The sequence below is a fragment of the Triticum aestivum genome, chromosome 1A, assembly GCF_018294505.1.
Source record: "Triticum aestivum cultivar Chinese Spring chromosome 1A, IWGSC CS RefSeq v2.1, whole genome shotgun sequence".
NCBI lineage: Eukaryota > Viridiplantae > Streptophyta > Magnoliopsida > Poales > Poaceae > Triticum > Triticum aestivum.
The window spans coordinates 523,709,649-523,725,833 of record NC_057794.1 but is presented as its reverse complement, the minus strand read 5'-3'; the positions used below and the strand labels follow the sequence as shown (position 1 = coordinate 523,725,833).

The 16,185-nt window shown below is 41.8% G+C and overlaps 2 long non-coding RNA genes across 5 annotated transcripts; both read left to right on the top strand.

Annotated features, from left to right (window-relative positions):
- The first annotated feature begins 477 nt into the window (after window positions 1–477).
- Window positions 478–9,044, top strand: LOC123062908 (uncharacterized). Of its 2 annotated transcripts, XR_006429957.1 has the most exons (4): window positions 478–586; window positions 6,637–6,667; window positions 6,763–7,404; window positions 8,489–9,044. It is a non-coding gene; the product is annotated as an uncharacterized lncRNA (long non-coding RNA). The 2 variants fall into 2 exon arrangements; XR_006429956.1 differs by lacking the exon at window positions 8,489–9,044 and having other exon boundaries at window positions 6,763–7,736.
- Window positions 9,045–9,508: 464 nt separating this feature from the next.
- On the top strand, window positions 9,509–13,253 carry LOC123062901 (uncharacterized). Of its 3 annotated transcripts, none has more exons than XR_006429955.1 (7): window positions 9,509–9,891; window positions 10,078–10,156; window positions 11,087–11,129; window positions 11,543–11,739; window positions 11,866–11,958; window positions 12,463–12,555; window positions 12,782–13,253. It is a non-coding gene; the product is annotated as an uncharacterized lncRNA (long non-coding RNA). The 3 variants fall into 3 exon arrangements; XR_006429953.1 differs by having other exon boundaries at window positions 11,866–11,992; XR_006429954.1 differs by having other exon boundaries at window positions 11,529–11,739; window positions 11,866–11,992.
- The last annotated feature ends 2,932 nt before the right edge of the window (window positions 13,254–16,185 follow it).

Genomic DNA, 16,185 nt, shown 5'->3' with positions numbered 1-16,185 from the left:
AGCCCACCGGCGACCTCCCATCCTCCACCGTCTACCCCACCGTCGGATCTCCTCCTCCCCTCTCCTTCTCTCCCTCGCGGACGCATCAAACCCACGAAATTTCCCTCCTCGCGGCCGGAACCCTAGCTCGTGCCTGTGGGGACCTGGCTGGAGGTGCGGCACGGGGTTCGCACCGCTGGATTCGCCAGCGACGAGTCCAACAGGTAGTCCAATCGGGGAACGGGATGGCGCACCCTGCTCCAGCCGCCGGTCGGGACGAGCGCAGCGGCGACGAACGTCGGTGCGCCTCCGTTTCCTCGACCTCCAAGGACGCGGCCGCCGATTTGTTCTCGCCTGACCAGCCTCGGTATCCAGCTCCCTACAACCACCGCCGGCGTTGACTCCCAAGGTTCGATCCGCCTCTCGCCTTTCCTCTTTCGATTCATCCCGTTGATTTGTGTGCGATCAATTTGCATTTTTTACGATTCCAAATAGCAAGCGAGGATGACGATGACGCCAAAGATGACGAGGCCCCGAGCTCAAGCACGACCAATACGATGCACTGCACAAAGGCCCCTGCTTCCTGCCTGCCCTTCCCTTTGCTTGGGTAGCTCCTCCCTCTCCCTCTCCTTCAAAGAACTAATATTTAGTTTCATTGCTTTTGTGTGTGCAAACGTTTTGACCGCCTCCATTTGGCTGTTTATGTAGAAGATAGCTCTCTCCAGATGTTGTTCCTGTCCTTCTCCTTGGTTGTTGAGCGCTACACTGTCAGGCCTCGATATATACCTGTCATAAGTTCAGTTAAGTCGCGGGTAACGATTCAGTTATCCAACGGCTAGGATCAAATAGGTGGCGATCATCTCGACCGTTGGGCGTTATTACCGTTGTAACAGTTACTGTTCTTACCGTTCGGGTTAAAACCCCTCCCTATAACTAGCCGGGTTGTGGCTGGAACAAATATGCTTTTGGATGAATTCCCTCAACGCCGTCATGGCTAATATACTGGAACCCTAGCGTTACTCTTACCTACACAAGATCCTACCAATTTCCTTTACAAATTCATAGATAGATCCAAAATTACTGTCCGGGTCCTAACAAATTGGTAATCAGAGCATAGGTTTCTTCCTCGGCCAAGCAATTTTTCCAAAGAGAGAGTAATCCCACCCAATTCCCTCCCTAAGTGTCGATCGGGATCAAATTGAGCAGAGGCGGCGTCGGCAGCGGCGAGCGGTACCGGGGCGGCGTTGGAGGCGGCGATCATTCGGGCACAGATCGGCCGAGCGGGAGCGGTTGGTTGAGCACATCGCTCAGTCAGTAAAATCCCGCGTTCCAGCTCCGATCCGTGTGTCAAGGAGGCGTGGATCGCGGCGGCGGCAGGATCTGAGGTGAGATTCAGATTGCTGGTCCATACAGTGGTAAAATTCCTCTTTTTCGCTTCAGATCAGGAGATGGGGCGCGCGAAGACAATCGATGAGGCGGATCTTCAGGAGGTTCTCTCTTTGCGCAAGGATTTCGGAGTTCTGCAGCAAGATAACATCCAGATGCAGAACCAGGTGTCAAAATTGCAAGAGGACGTACAAGTTATTGGAGCCAAGTAGGGGCAGATCTCTGAAATAGTGGGTACAGTTGAACAAGTTGTGCGTGATTTGAGCAAGCAATTGGCGACGATCAGCACTGTTCTGACAACTTTGGTGAAAGAAACTCAACCTGCAGCCCAGCAAGACATGCCATCTAGTTCAACACAAGTGGCCAAATCTCCTACTCTGCATAGGGAGCAGACAGAGGAACAAACAGCTAGGATTGAGCAACTGAAACAACAGTTAGCGATAAAGAAGGAAAAGACTAAGCAGTTGGAAGAGATTCAGTTGCAGAACCTACCTCCTATCAGAACAAACAGAGCTACTGTACCTCCTGGTTATGGTCAGCAAGGGAGAGCTGAAAATGCCAGTACAATAGGAACTCCAGTTACTGCTAGAGAGAGGGCAAACACAGCTGCATTTAATCAGTATTTTCATCAGAATAGAGACAGGCAATTATGGCAGGGTTATTACAGGACCTATGAGCAGAATATGCAAGCCCAGTTTATGAAATCAATGACCAAAGTCCCTAGGATGGATTTTCCTAGATTTGCTGGAACAGACCCAGTAGGTTGGATAAGACAATGTAACAAGTATTTTCAAATGGCTGGAGCTCGAGAAGAGTACAAAGTCTCACTAGCTCAAATGTATATAGTAGATGAAGCAGATGTGTGGCTCAGAAGATCTGGTCTATTGAAGAAACAACTCAATTGGAAACAGTTTGGAGCTGAAGTGATTAAAAGATTTTCTGACAAGGGCTCTTATGACTTGACAGAAAAATTTAATTCAGTCAAACAGTGACACAATACTGTCTCGGAATATACAAAAATCTTTGAAGATTTGATGGCTGATGTGCAAGAGGAAAACCCTGAGCTGGGAGAGCTCTGGTTTGTCAGATGTTATGTCAATGGACTAAGAGATGGAATTAAGTTTCAGATTAGACCTCTCAGGCCACAAACATTAACAGATGCTTATTGCATGGCCAAGGATATAGAACCAAACCACCCACATGTAGCAACTGTTGTTAAGAAACAAGGCAGCTCCTACAACAATTTTTACCAGAAATCCAATGGAACAATGCAGAACAAGTTCAGTGCAGTGGAAACACAACAACAAATTCCAGTGTGACAAGCTGAAACAACAGCTAACACTACACAAAAAATCAGGAAAGTGGGAGAGTGTTGGAGGTGTGGAGATAAATCGGTGCATGGACACAAATGCAAGTTAATTCCCAACATTCACTTGCTGCAACAGGATGATCCAGAACAAATTATAATTGATCAAGAAGAAATACAACAAGACCAGCAAGAGAATACAAAGGAAGGGGAACAAGCAATGTTCATTTCTGCTCATGCAATTGGACATCAATTAGCAGTTCCAACTCCTACTGCTATAATATACATTAATGGCAAAAGAGCAGTAGCCTTACTTCATTCTGGTAGTACATCCTCTTTTAATAACCAGGATTTTGCTGTTAAGGCCAACTGCCAGCTGTTACCTGTCAAGGGCAGAACAATAGCAGTAGCAGGAGGAGGAAAATTACTATCTACAGGAGTGGTTCCAAACTGTGAATTCCATATGGCAAAATTGAAGTTAACTCACAACTTCAGAGTGTTGTCACTACCAAGCCATGATGTCATCCTGGGCTATGATTGGATGACTATAGTCAGTCCTGTCTCATTCAACATACCTGAGAAACAATTCAGTTTTACTATGGAAGGAAAACAGACTGTCACTACTGCAGTTTTCAACAACTCTGACAACATAAAAGAAGTGCCAGCTGAGGAAATGAATAAGTTGTTGGATAAGGGAGTAGAAGGGTTTTTGTTACAAGTGCATAATATACTGATGGAAGAACATGAAGGAACACCAACACCTCCTCAAATACAGAAACTACTATTATAGTATGCTGATCTATTTGAGGAACCAAAAGAACTACCACCCAAAAGAGCTCTAGACCACACTATTCCATTAGTCCCTGGTGCCACTCCTCCTCATGTGAGACCATATAGAGTTCCCCAACATCAGAAGCAAGAAATGGAAGATCAAATTCGAAAACTGTTAGCTTCAGACCTCATAAGGCACAGTAAAAGCCCCCTATGCAGCCCCAGTTCTGTTAGTCAAGAAAAAAGACAGTTCCATGAGGTTATGCACTGATTTTAGGAAACTAAATTCTATCACAGTAAAGAATAAGTTTCCAATACCAGTTATTGAGGACCTACTGGATGAATTACATGGAGCAACATATTTCTCAAAGATAGATCTGAGATCAGGTTACCACCAAATAAGAATGCATCCTGAAGATATACAGAAAACTGCATTCAGGACTTATTTGGGGCACTTTGAATATTTAGTGATGCCTTTTGGGTTGTCAAATGCTCCTGGAACATTCCAAGCACTAATGAATAGTATATTTGAACCCTATCTCAGGAAATTTGTGCTTGTCTTCTTTGATGATATATTAATATATAGCAAGAGCCTACAAGAGCACAAGGAACATCTGCAAATAGTGTTGCAATTACTGAAAGAGCACCAACTGTTTGCTAAAATGTCCAGATGTGTTTTTGCTGTGCAGCAAGTGGAGTATCTGGGACACATCATTTCTGTGAAAGGAGTAGCAACTGATCCTAAGAAAATACTACCTATTGCTGAGTGGCCAACACCAGACTCTGTTACTAAATTGAGAAGTTTCTTGGGCCTAGCAGGCTACTATAGAAGATTTATAAAAGGGTATGGCATGATCTGCAGACCATTACATGATCTTCTCAAGAAAGGGCAATTCTCATGGAAATAAGAACATGATCAAGCATTTGCACACCTGCAAAAAGCACTAACAACAGCTCCTGTACTAGCCCTACCAAACTTCTCTCTTCCATTTGTATTGGAGACAGATGCTTCAGGGAAAGGAATAGGAGCAGCTTTAATGCAGCAGGGCATACCAATTGCATACTACAGTTCTTCTCTTTGCCCTAGAAATGCAGCATTGTCCACCTATGAAAAAGAAGCTCTTGCTATCTTGGAAGCATTGAAGAAGTGGAGGCACTATCTACTTGGAAATGAGTTAATCATTAAAACAGATCAGCAATCATTAAAGTTCATTACTGATCAAAAGATTACAGAAGGAGTACAACACAAACTAATGGTGAAACTCTTGGAATTTAATTTCAAAATTCAGTACAAGAAAGGAAGTGAAAACAGAGTTGTAGATGCTCTTTCAAGAGTACTCCCAAGTTGTTTAGCTATGTCTGTTGTCACACCTGTTTGGGCAGAAGATCTCATTTCCAGTTACCAAAATGATCCAGTTTCTCAACAATTAATGGAACAATTGCTTCTCAAACAACCATCTGCTGACTCTGAGTATACCATCCATGCTGGAATTATCAGGTATAAGGGAAAAATACTGGTTGGCAATAATGATGCCTTAAGAACTAAGTTAATTCAAGCATTACATAGTTCACATGTGGGAGGACACTCAGGAGTGAGAGCCACATACCAGAGGATCAAGAATATATTTTATTGGCCTGGTCTCAAGCAAGAGGTGGAAAAGTTCACTGCTGCATGCCCTATCTGCCAGAGAGCAAAGCCTGAACACTGCTTACAACCTAGTCTCTTGGATCCACTACCTGTGGCTGATATGGCCTGGCAGCATGTCACAATGGATTTCATTAAAGGGTTGCCCAATTCCCAAGGAAAGGGGGTCATAATGGTGGTGGTGGATAGGTTTACTAAATATGCTCATTTCATTCCATTGGCACACCCCTATTCTGTCTTAACTGTTGCCCAGGCATTTGTGGATCAGATCATTAGATTGCATGGACCTCCTTAGTTGATCATCTCAGACAGAGACAGAATATTCACAAGTAAACTATGGAGAGACATCTTTCAGGCCTTAAAAGTGGAGCTGAGATACAACACAGCCTACCATCCACAAACTAATGGGCAGATAGAAAGAGTAAACCAGTGTCTTGAAACATATCTGAGGTGCATGACCACAAATGAACCAACGAAGTGGATGTCTTGGCTGCCCCTGGCAGAGTACTGGTACAATTCTACATATCACACTGCTTTGAAAATCTCCCCCTTTCAAGCTCTCTATGGACTTTCTCCTCCTCTAATTAGTGAGCTAGCAATTCCTGGTCCAGAAGACACAGAGGCTCAAAAATTCCTCTCCTCTAAGTAACACATGTTGGAGCAAATAAAGGAAAACTTGCACAAGGCACAACATAGAATGAAGCACTATGCTGATATGAAGAGGGTGGAAAGAACATTTGAAGTGGGAGACATGGTCTATCAGAAAATGGCACCATACAGGTTAGCTGCATTTGGGTTCAGAGGAGCCCTCAAACTGCAAAACAAGTTCTATGGGCCGTTCATGATCACTCAGAAAATTGGCAAATATGCTTACAAGTTGCAATTCTCTGAGGAAGTAAAAATACATCCAGTGTTCCATGTGAGACAGCTCAAGAAGCACATTGGACCAAAATCAATCCCCAGCCCTTATCTCCCAATGGTCAATGAAGATGGCACTATAAAAACTGGGCCAGCTGAAGTTTTGCAAGTTAGGCAAGTACCTCGACACAACATTCCAGTGGTTCAGTGGTTCATTCAGTGGCAAAACTTATCTCCAGCAGAAGCAACATGGGAAGATGCAGATTTCATCAAATATGCATTCCCGGAGTTCTTCCAGGAAACCACTCAAGCTTGGCATGCGGCAGAAAGAACAACGTGAGGACACGTTGTGTCTTAAGGGGGGAGCAATGTCAGGCCTCGATATATACGTGTCATAAGTTCAGTTAAGTCGCGGGTAACGGTCCAGTTATCCAACTGCTAGGATCAAATAGGTGGCGATCATCTCGACCGTTGGGCATTATTACCGTTGTAACAGTTACTGTTCTTACCGTTCGGGTTAAAACCCCTCCCTATAACTAGCCGGGTTGTGGCTGGAACGAATATGCTTTTGGATGAATTCCCTCAACGCCGTCATGGCTAATATACTGGAACCCTAGCATTCCTTTACAAATTCATAGATAGATCCAAAATTACTGTCCGGGTCCTAACATACACTCACTCATGTATGCAGGTTGAGTCCAAGCACAAGTAAGCACCATTATGTATGTTGAAAGACGACTCTGTTCAAATATTCTTTTTCTATCCTGGTTTGTCGATTTGTGTGTGATTGATTTGCATTTTTTCCGAATTCAAACAGTAGGCGAGAAGATGACGGTGACGCAGAGGAGGACGAGGACCCGCGCTCCAGCCCGACCACGACTATGCACCGCACGGTCCCTGCTTCCTGGCTGTCGCCAATTGCCCCCTTCCCTTTACAGTACTACTCTATTTATTTTCATTGCTTTTCACCCAGTTTTGCACACTTTCTGGCCCTTCCCTTTTTTGTGTGCAAATGTTCTGATCGCCTCCATATGGCTGTTTCCGTCCTCCTGCTCGTGCTGTCTCCATCCTCCTGCTCAAGTCGTCGCCGTCGCCTCCCATCCTTCATGGCCTGCGTGTGTGCACCCACTGTTGGAGGACGACGTTGAACATGAAGCGGAGCCCAGCCGGAGCGGTCTGACGCGGTGGTCGTGGCCAATGAGCGGTGGTCGATGCCATGGAGCAGGGGCCCTCGGTCGCCTGCACATCGGCTGCGTTCTGAACTAATGCTTTCTGCAACTGCAATGTTCCCCTTCACATTGTATCTTGTGTAGGCAGAAGGAATGCAGCTCAGTGACGGTGTCGGCTACAACTGGATCGATGGCCTGAAGGCTTTTACTAAGAAGATGAAGAATGTTGTAGAATAGTGTCCATCAACAAAGAGTCTTACTACTACCGGTTTGAGAGGCTCTATCCTCAGGTGATTGATTACTTAAGAAGTATACTGAATTATGATATCCATCGATCTAATTTTGTATAGGAAGTTTGAAAAACTAAAGAATCTGTGGTACATGATTTGATTTACTCATTTAGATTTCAGTAAATTGTGACCGGAAGTTTTTTTCACAAAACCAGTGCACCACCCTTTCTACACACATCATTCATGGATTGGCAGACTAAAGGTTCTATTCAACATCTTTGGTGGATTGCATAAATGGGCTAGAGTAAAAATAGACCAGAATTGTTATATGTGCTTAGGGAAGTGGGATTAGATCAAGATTTTTTTGACAAAATGTGAAATCAATGGCTCAAGGAGAGTAAGCCCAAAGAGATAAGTATTGTTTTCCTTTAGTAGCTTGCCGCATAATTCATCCAAACATATTTAGAGTGGAGCAGGAATATTCAAACAAGGAAATGTACACAATATCTGTTAGTATACATGTGACACTTTCCCGTCTTTCGACTAATGATTGCCTCCTACCAGGTATCACTAATAGCACATTCATCACATCATTTGTGTAGCTCATTCTGGTGTAAGTCGGGCCAATTTAGAAAAGATTTTAAAGCAGATTCATATAGGTTATAGAAGTCAGAGTCAAATGTTATAATAAGTGATTTGTTTGTGCATAATTTCTAATCGATCGTCTTCTAAGGATAAATGGATCTGCTACCTTTCCTCTCTCCAATAAACTATTAGACCCTGCTTGTAACTATTTTTCATCTTGGTGTGATTTATAAGGGAGGCCATGCCATTAGTTTTTTGTTATTACATGCTGTGATGACCCCGATTCATTGATGTATAGTGTCGTATGTGGTCAATTACCTAATATGGTAGTATCACTTCTCCTGGTTTGCCTTGGTCTGAAATCTGACTTTTGGACTGATTGTAGTCAATCTGAATTAGTGAGGTTCTTTTTTCCAACTGTCCATGTTCAGTTCTCTACATTATCATGCATTTTCTTTGGTTTAAAGATGTCATGATGTTCACCAAGGCAGAGAAGAAATGTTTTAAAGTTGTCCCTTCAATTGAAACAAGTATGACTTGGTCCTTAGTGCCTATGCAGACATGAAAACGGAAGGTCGAGAGGTTTAAATATGTCATGATGTTTACAATTGCGGATATCCTGCTTCAGGTACTTGCCTGATAACTCACAATTTCAACACAGAAGTTACTAATCTGTAAGACATGCCCTCTCTCATTCAATGATGTCCTGAAATTTTCACACAAAGCTTTGTAATCTTGCCAAGTCACAAGAGAGCCAAGTAATCATGCGAATTTTCAGAGAACTTCAAGTGGCATGCCACCATTTGCAATGGTTGTGATGTAGTGATAATTAATAAACTGCAGGCCTTCTAAATATTCTAAAGTTGCATATCTAAGAGCATATTATATTTCTCATAAACAACTGGAGTTAAGCTTCTATCCTCTTCCTGTCTTGAAGGAATTATCTGTTGAGTAAGCTACAGTCTCTTTGTTTGACTAGCTAGGCTGTGTTACATACATGTATAAGATGATGCTTCTGTGGCTATAACTGGTGCCTGCCGCGCTAAATAGGAAACACCCTATTAATTACCCACCTCAATTTCATTAGTGCGTCCGGCCTGTGAATTTTACCCCAGACTATAATCCCCTCCAAACGAAACCCTATAGGTGTACTATGACTCTTAATAGTGTATCCTTGTAAAAGTCAGTGTGTTGGGTTATTTTTTTGGTGTGGTTAGAGAACTCGACTCCATTTGGAATGAGGGTTTGAGTTTTATTTTTCCTAAACCTTTGAGAGGCAGAGCCATGGAAATATTTTGTGCTCTCATTCCTCTGGATGGAAGCTCTAACTTTTCCTCTTTGTTTCCAATAAGCTACTTTCTTCGAGATTGTGCAATGAAGGATTTTGATGGTAAGGGATCGTAGAGCCTTGGGTGACTAGCATTAAGATAGGAAGGTTGTTGCCGCCCTTGTCCCTTGCTGCTGGGTTGCCACGGTGGCGTCAATCACTGGCTTATTTAGAATAATAGTTAGTGGATTTTGTGATAAGGGTGAGGGCCGAGAGTGAGAGGGACGGGGTTGGGATTGGTCAGTTGTATGCATGAAATTATTTCCCTACTTCAGAAAATATGGCAAATTGCATTTCATTAGAGATTGATTTACAGCAAATTGCATGAGCGAGTGGTTCTTGCATTTTTCATCAAGTCGTACATTTTCTTGGTTATGACATAAGGGTAAATGTACTGGTTGGTTGCTTCAAGACTTAATAACAGACACTATGACAATGGCTCAAGAGATATCAGATCTACCTTCTTGGCTGGAGGCGTTATGGGTGGCGCACGTCTCGACCCCCTTGATGGCCGTGGTGGATGGACATGAACACGAGGGGGGATCAGGGCGGAGAGCAGGGTGGTTGGCGGGGGACTCATCCTTGGCAGTTCATGGGAAAGTACGGTGTGAAGCAGAGGGGGTGCCATGGCGAAGGTGAGGTAGCTGTCATCCGGTCATCTGTACTCCTAATGTCTCAGTTGGTAGTCTCCGCTCACCGGTTAAATTTCGTCCCACCAACACCGTTTTTTTCGTTCTCCCTCCCACCTCCCACTCCCAGCTATTCCCACCGGCTTTATTTTATGTGATCTGAATCTGAGCGAGTCTTAAATTTTGGTGCAGTGTGAAAGGAGGAAAATAGTTGCCGGAAAGCAGGTAGATCTACACCTTGAGAGATGGCATTTTGCGGTACATTGTTTAGGTAAGGATATTGTGCTTTCTTCTGAAAACTCAGGACTGTCGACAAGATTGAGTTGTGTTCCATTTTTTAAAAATTACTTAGAATCCTACTTCTGGCAATACTACTATGAACTGGCATACCTCGTGATCATGAGAGGATGACAAGTTCATGATCCCCAAGAACGCCCTCATGTGCGGCTGCCGGTCGTCGGACAAGACATCTCTGACGACTTAGCCACACAGCGAACCAAAGTTCGTCATGGGAGGATGTCACCTTGGACTGGAGCAACAGACGTCAAAAATTTACCAGGAAAAAAGGCTCACAAATAAGAGTGACCCAAACACAAATTGTCGTACGTTTGCAATTAAACTCTTAGTAGCAGCTTGATTCTTACTATTGTTACTTTGGTGGTGGGTATAATTAGTCATGTAGTAGCATCTTAGCTTCATCTTATTTCTTGAGAACATATCTAGCTATCAGATCTTCAAGAGTACACCATAAAAATTGAAACGCCTATCAGCTTCATAGAAGAAAGATGGTCTTATGATAGAAGAAAGGCCCATCAGCCCTTACAGTGCCTAATTGGTTAGCGACTGCTTTTCAGGCTCAACTGATTACTGACTACTTCCAACAACATATGACTGACATGACCAACTAGAAGTAAATTTCGTTGTGATCAAGATGGTGCCTTTATTTTGGAAAACACGATTGAGATGGGTAGGCGCATGGGCATCTCACCGGAACAAATAGACAGACTGATTTCACTCATACACAGGTTGATTGTATTATACGGTCAACTCACGAAGTAGACAGATACCTTTTGCTTGAAGTTTGAAAGACATTAGCATGCTAAATTATATGGATGTGCTGGTCTTGACGTGTGTGCACGTACATTGTAAAATAAACTTGAGTAATGATTAATACCTTGTTTACTCTTTGTTTGCTTTACAGGTATTTGGAGTATCTATTATGTTTCAGAATTTCTCGAACTATGGTATCTCCATATCCATCTAATGAATCCCCCCCCCCCCCTAAATTTCATTCAAGATATCTTAAGGAGAAATTTGGTTTTTGGTGAATTGAAACAATATACCAATAAAAATTTAGCGCTTAGCTGTACATATGAATGTTAACTTTGTTAAAATAATTCTCCCTTTATAAGAGAAGATTTCTTAGTTCAAATATTTTTTTGAAAAAATATAGTATTTTCCTGACAAACCTTTTGATTCCTCAACATCCATATCTCAGAAGGATAATAGTGGTGTGTTTATGTTGCTTTGGGTCTCTTATCACTCGGATCATTCATCAGAAAAATATTTAAAAAATAATTCTATTTGACGTTTCCTTTGTGTTCATTGTTCCATCATAGTAGTTTAGGTTCACATGAAACTAGACCATATGTTTCAGTTTCACTCTTTGGACCATGATGGTGGTGTGCAAGGTGGACTAGATCGTAATGCTAAAAGAATCAATGGAGGTTATTGGATAGCTTTTAGATTCTCCAAAAAATAATCTAGCAGATGGATGATCCTATTATCACGTACGATGGTGGTGTGCAAGGAAATGGAGCAGCATGATGGTAGCTAATGCTGTTATTTTCACATGTAAGATGTATGAGCTTCAGTTTGTCATGCTATTATCATGTATAGTCAAAAATGATTAGTTTAATCGGAATTTAGAGTTTCATTCTTAGTTCTCTGAAATATTGTTTTTATATGTAATTCCTGCAGAGTGTAGTATATTGGGAGCCAAGGCCGAGTAGCAAGCCATGTGTCACCGCAAGGATAGGAGCGAGATTTAATTAATTGTATTTGCAAGATTTGGTAGTCCCTTCTTGTTTTCCTGGTCATCTCACAGGTTTTATCACTTACATTTCCTTCTATGGTGGTCTGATCATTGTACTTTGGGACATTGTACTTTTAGGACGTAATGTGCACTTCTAGTTGTTGTTTTAAATTGCTCATGTCTTGATATGTCTTTCAAATTCCTGACATCTGCGCCAGTAGCCTAAACCTCCATGGCATGCTCCATCGGAGTATTTTGTTTGTTGCACAATTTTCAAGTGCGACCTTCCAATTTATTTTGTTGTAAGTATAAGGTTTGGCACCTCAGATAAGTTCTCGAAATACCAATGTCATATTTCAATTAGAAAATAAGATTTAGTTTGATCATGCATGCAATTGTAATAACCCTACTTTGAGCTTTTATGTACTGGTTTAAATAGTTAAATCTTCTAGATTCTTTTGCATATTTTCTTGGAATTATACTATGAGAGCATCTTAGTTTTCACTAAGTGATAAAATACATTTTCTATTTCCGTAATACAGGTCATTAGTGGTCACTTGGGATGGGTGCGATCTGTAGCATTTGATCCAGGGAACAAATGGTTTTGTCCTGGTTTTGCTGATAGGACAATAACGGTAAGCCCCACAACCTGCATTCCTTTTATACAAATTTAAGATGAATTCATGTATACATGCAAGTAGTTGATACAACAACCTATTAGTTACTCGGATGCTTGCTCTATTGGTGTCTGCATTTTTTAATGTTACATGCATCTATTTTTATTACATAACGTTTTTCAGCTGCGGGACTCCACGTTGATGTGCTTTTTACCTTAACATTTTATTATCTGATTTTGTTTAGGCAAGGAAGAAGGTTGCAGAGCATGGATGGATGTGAAAAGGAAGAGGATGGATGAGAGAGGAGAGAAGAGGGGTGAAAGAGGATACAGATGGAAAGAGGGAGAATGACAGGGTGGGGGCGCTTCTTGAGGATTATTGTCGACTGATTTCATACTCTCTTATAAATTCATGGTTAGCTAGGTAAACCTTTTGTACAACAGCTCTTGTTCAAAAGGAAGTTTGATTTTTTGGCTTCTTATTTTAGGTCAATATCAAGAATAGTTTAGTTAATTTAGTTTAATGTTTATGTTTGAAATTGACTTTTACCATTCTGGTTGAATGGGGGTGTTGATAGAAGAGATTGCGAGTCGGGTACGGAGATGCCAACATTGTATTAGGGGCAGATAGATTTAAGTTCCGTCTTATGTCCATGAGGATAGGATCACCATTAAATCATCAGAATAAGTCTGCTCCTGTTGCAACGCACGGGCAATGAGAGAAATGTGATGTCCATGTGAGTATCTAAAGGTAACAAGTTATACATGATTAGTATTGTGCACGAGCTACTCGTGAGTCAATTGAATTTTGAATCTTTGCAAGTTGATTTTTGGGAGAACACAAGTGCAACCTGAGGCCGAAGTCGTTGATGGCACTACGAGATGCAATGGCGATGCCGAAGGCGTCGATGGCACTGCAAGGCTGAGCCCTCGTAGGAGACAAGGACGACACTTTGAGCGGTAGTGAGGAGTGGCGTCATAGTCGGAGGCGAGGAAGAAGGTTTGTAGGGGTGCGGTGGTTCACCGGAAAAATCTGGTCGCTAGGCGGTAGTGAGGAGTGGCGTCATAGTCGGAGGCGAGGAAGAAGGTTCATATGGGTGCGGTGGTTCACCGGAAAAATCTGGCCGCTAGGCTGGTTCAGAGGGTTGGTCGGGGGTGGCGGTCGCGGCTAGCGGATCGGCGGGCGGTGGTTGGCTGTTAAGGAGGAAGAAGCCCAAGGTAGAAGACAAACAACAACCATTCTATAAAGATCCAACGTTGCTCGAGCAGTGGCGTCATAGTCGAAGGCGGGAAGAGGGTTGACAGGTGTGGGTGGGGGTGCGATGGCTCGCTGAAAAAATCTGGTTACCGGGGTCGTCCACAGGGATAGTCGAGGGTGGCGACAGGGGAGGGCAGGGAAGCAACGCGGTCGGGGGTGGTGGCGATGGGTGGATCAGCCGGTTGTAGTTGGCGGTTCAGTAGGAGGAAGAGGTCAGGGGTAGAGGATAAACAACAACCATCCGACTAAAGACCCAACAACCCTCATAAATCAACTTTGCATCAAATTTTCATAGTCTGACATATAACTGACACCCTTAATACCGAGATATTTAGAATATTTTTGATCATATTTACATGAAAAAATATCATCTTATGCAATACTAAAGTTATACATTATAAAAATTAAACTCGTGATGTGCATCTAATGATATTGATTCCGTATTGTGATTTTTTTTGTATTTTCTATAAAGTTGGTAAACTTTACAAAGTTTGACTTTAGACAAATCTTATATGCGAGTAAAAGGACCGGAGGGAGTACTATGTTGCTTTCTACATGTCTTCTTATGGCCTTATTAAAGATCTTCATTTCTATGGGTTTAAACACAAGATGTTATTTTTGTAGCACATTTCTGATAAGTTTTTCTTCTATAAAGCTATAATTTCAACCACATTCTGAAATATAAATGGGATTTAGTGATAAGTAATCATTGTGTTTGTTCATAATCTGTCAGACACGACAACGTTCATGTCGAATGTGTTCTAGAAATGTTCTTTGATAAATATGTTTTTAGCTATTAATATTTTAGTACGGTCGTAAATTTATCAATTCACATATCACTTTGATAAACAATTTTTAGTTGGGAGAATCAAGAAAGAAAGAAAAGAAGAGCGCTTCCAGGGTAAAAAGGTAGTTGCCGATGCAGCCCGTTGCAACGCACGTGCATCCCATCGTGCAACATGGTAAGTAAAGTATTTTGTTTATTGTTATCATGGTTTATTGTTGTTTCTAATATCTCCACTTGTAGATTTATCTTCCCTATGCATTCATCGGCCGATACATCTTGTACGTCATCGATAAAGAGGCACGTCGTCTATATATTATGAACCCTATTCAAACATCACAATCGTGAGAGGATAAAAATTTGAGGCATGCACTGAAATTAAAAAGTTTTGCAAGGGATTTCAAAGAAGCACTCAAAATAAAGCTGTCTGGTTGGAATTCTGATATATCTAAATGGCAATGTTTATTTCCGTTTAGTATTCCAACGAGTATAGATGGTAATGAATTCATAAGAAAAACTTTTATTTTTGTTATCACTATATTTTTTATTTATTAATTTAAAAAATTGCAGGAATGTGTTTGCCTATTTTGTTTTTCATTTTATGCTCTAGTGGAACGGTAAAGAATTGGTCAAGCCGGTTTGCACGGTGAGTATTGTCCGTTACATGTTTTAAAACCTTTTGCGTGAACTTCTCATACTAACTATATATATTTGTTTGTGCAGAATGGGTATGAGTTGAGGAAGCAGTTTTTACTATACTTACTAAAACGTCGTGGGAATGAAGCTATAGAAAACTTAACAGATATTGTGAAAAAATTTCTTAAGCGCATCATCTAGATATTGATAGTTTTGTAACAGATGTTTAGTTCGAATATCTCTCAGTTTGTTACATGGACATGTTGTTAATCTTTAGTTTTGTTATCAATTTACATTACAAAATTGGACTTCAATTATTCAATAATTGTGTTTGTGTTATATTGTTTGTACATATGAAATTTAACATGTAACTTTTGCAAACTATTTTAAGAGCCCGTGGCAACGCACGGGCATTCTACTAGTATTCGTAAAGATTCAGTTATAACTTCTTGTTGTGCTAAAAAGAAAGTTATAAATTGTTGTAAAAATTAGTTGTAACTTCAACTCATAACTCGTGAAAATAATAATAATACTATAAATAGTTAATATAAACTAGGCTATCAAATAGACCCGCTACCACTCCAACATCAGTGACATCACCGCCGCCGCCATGGTTTTGGTTACACTATCACCACTCCAACATCGGTGAACATCAGTTGCACGGAGAAGGAAATGTGGCCGGCGAGCCACCCGATTTAGCAGCAGGGCCGTGTAGAGACAAGATCTCAGAGAGCGGCAGCGCGAGGGGAAAGATGCAGAAGCGTCTTCTCGATGTGGAAGGAAGGAAGTGCGGAAGACAGAGGAATGGACGATACGAAAATAATTAACACTTACTCTAACATAGTCCATGTATGCTAAAGAGGTTTTACGGCAATGATCAAGGGAGACTTAAGGCCTGGCGACACCCCGCTAGCCTCAACAACCTCAAACGAGTCTGGATCCTACCACCCGGCAGCTCTCAGTCGAAATGG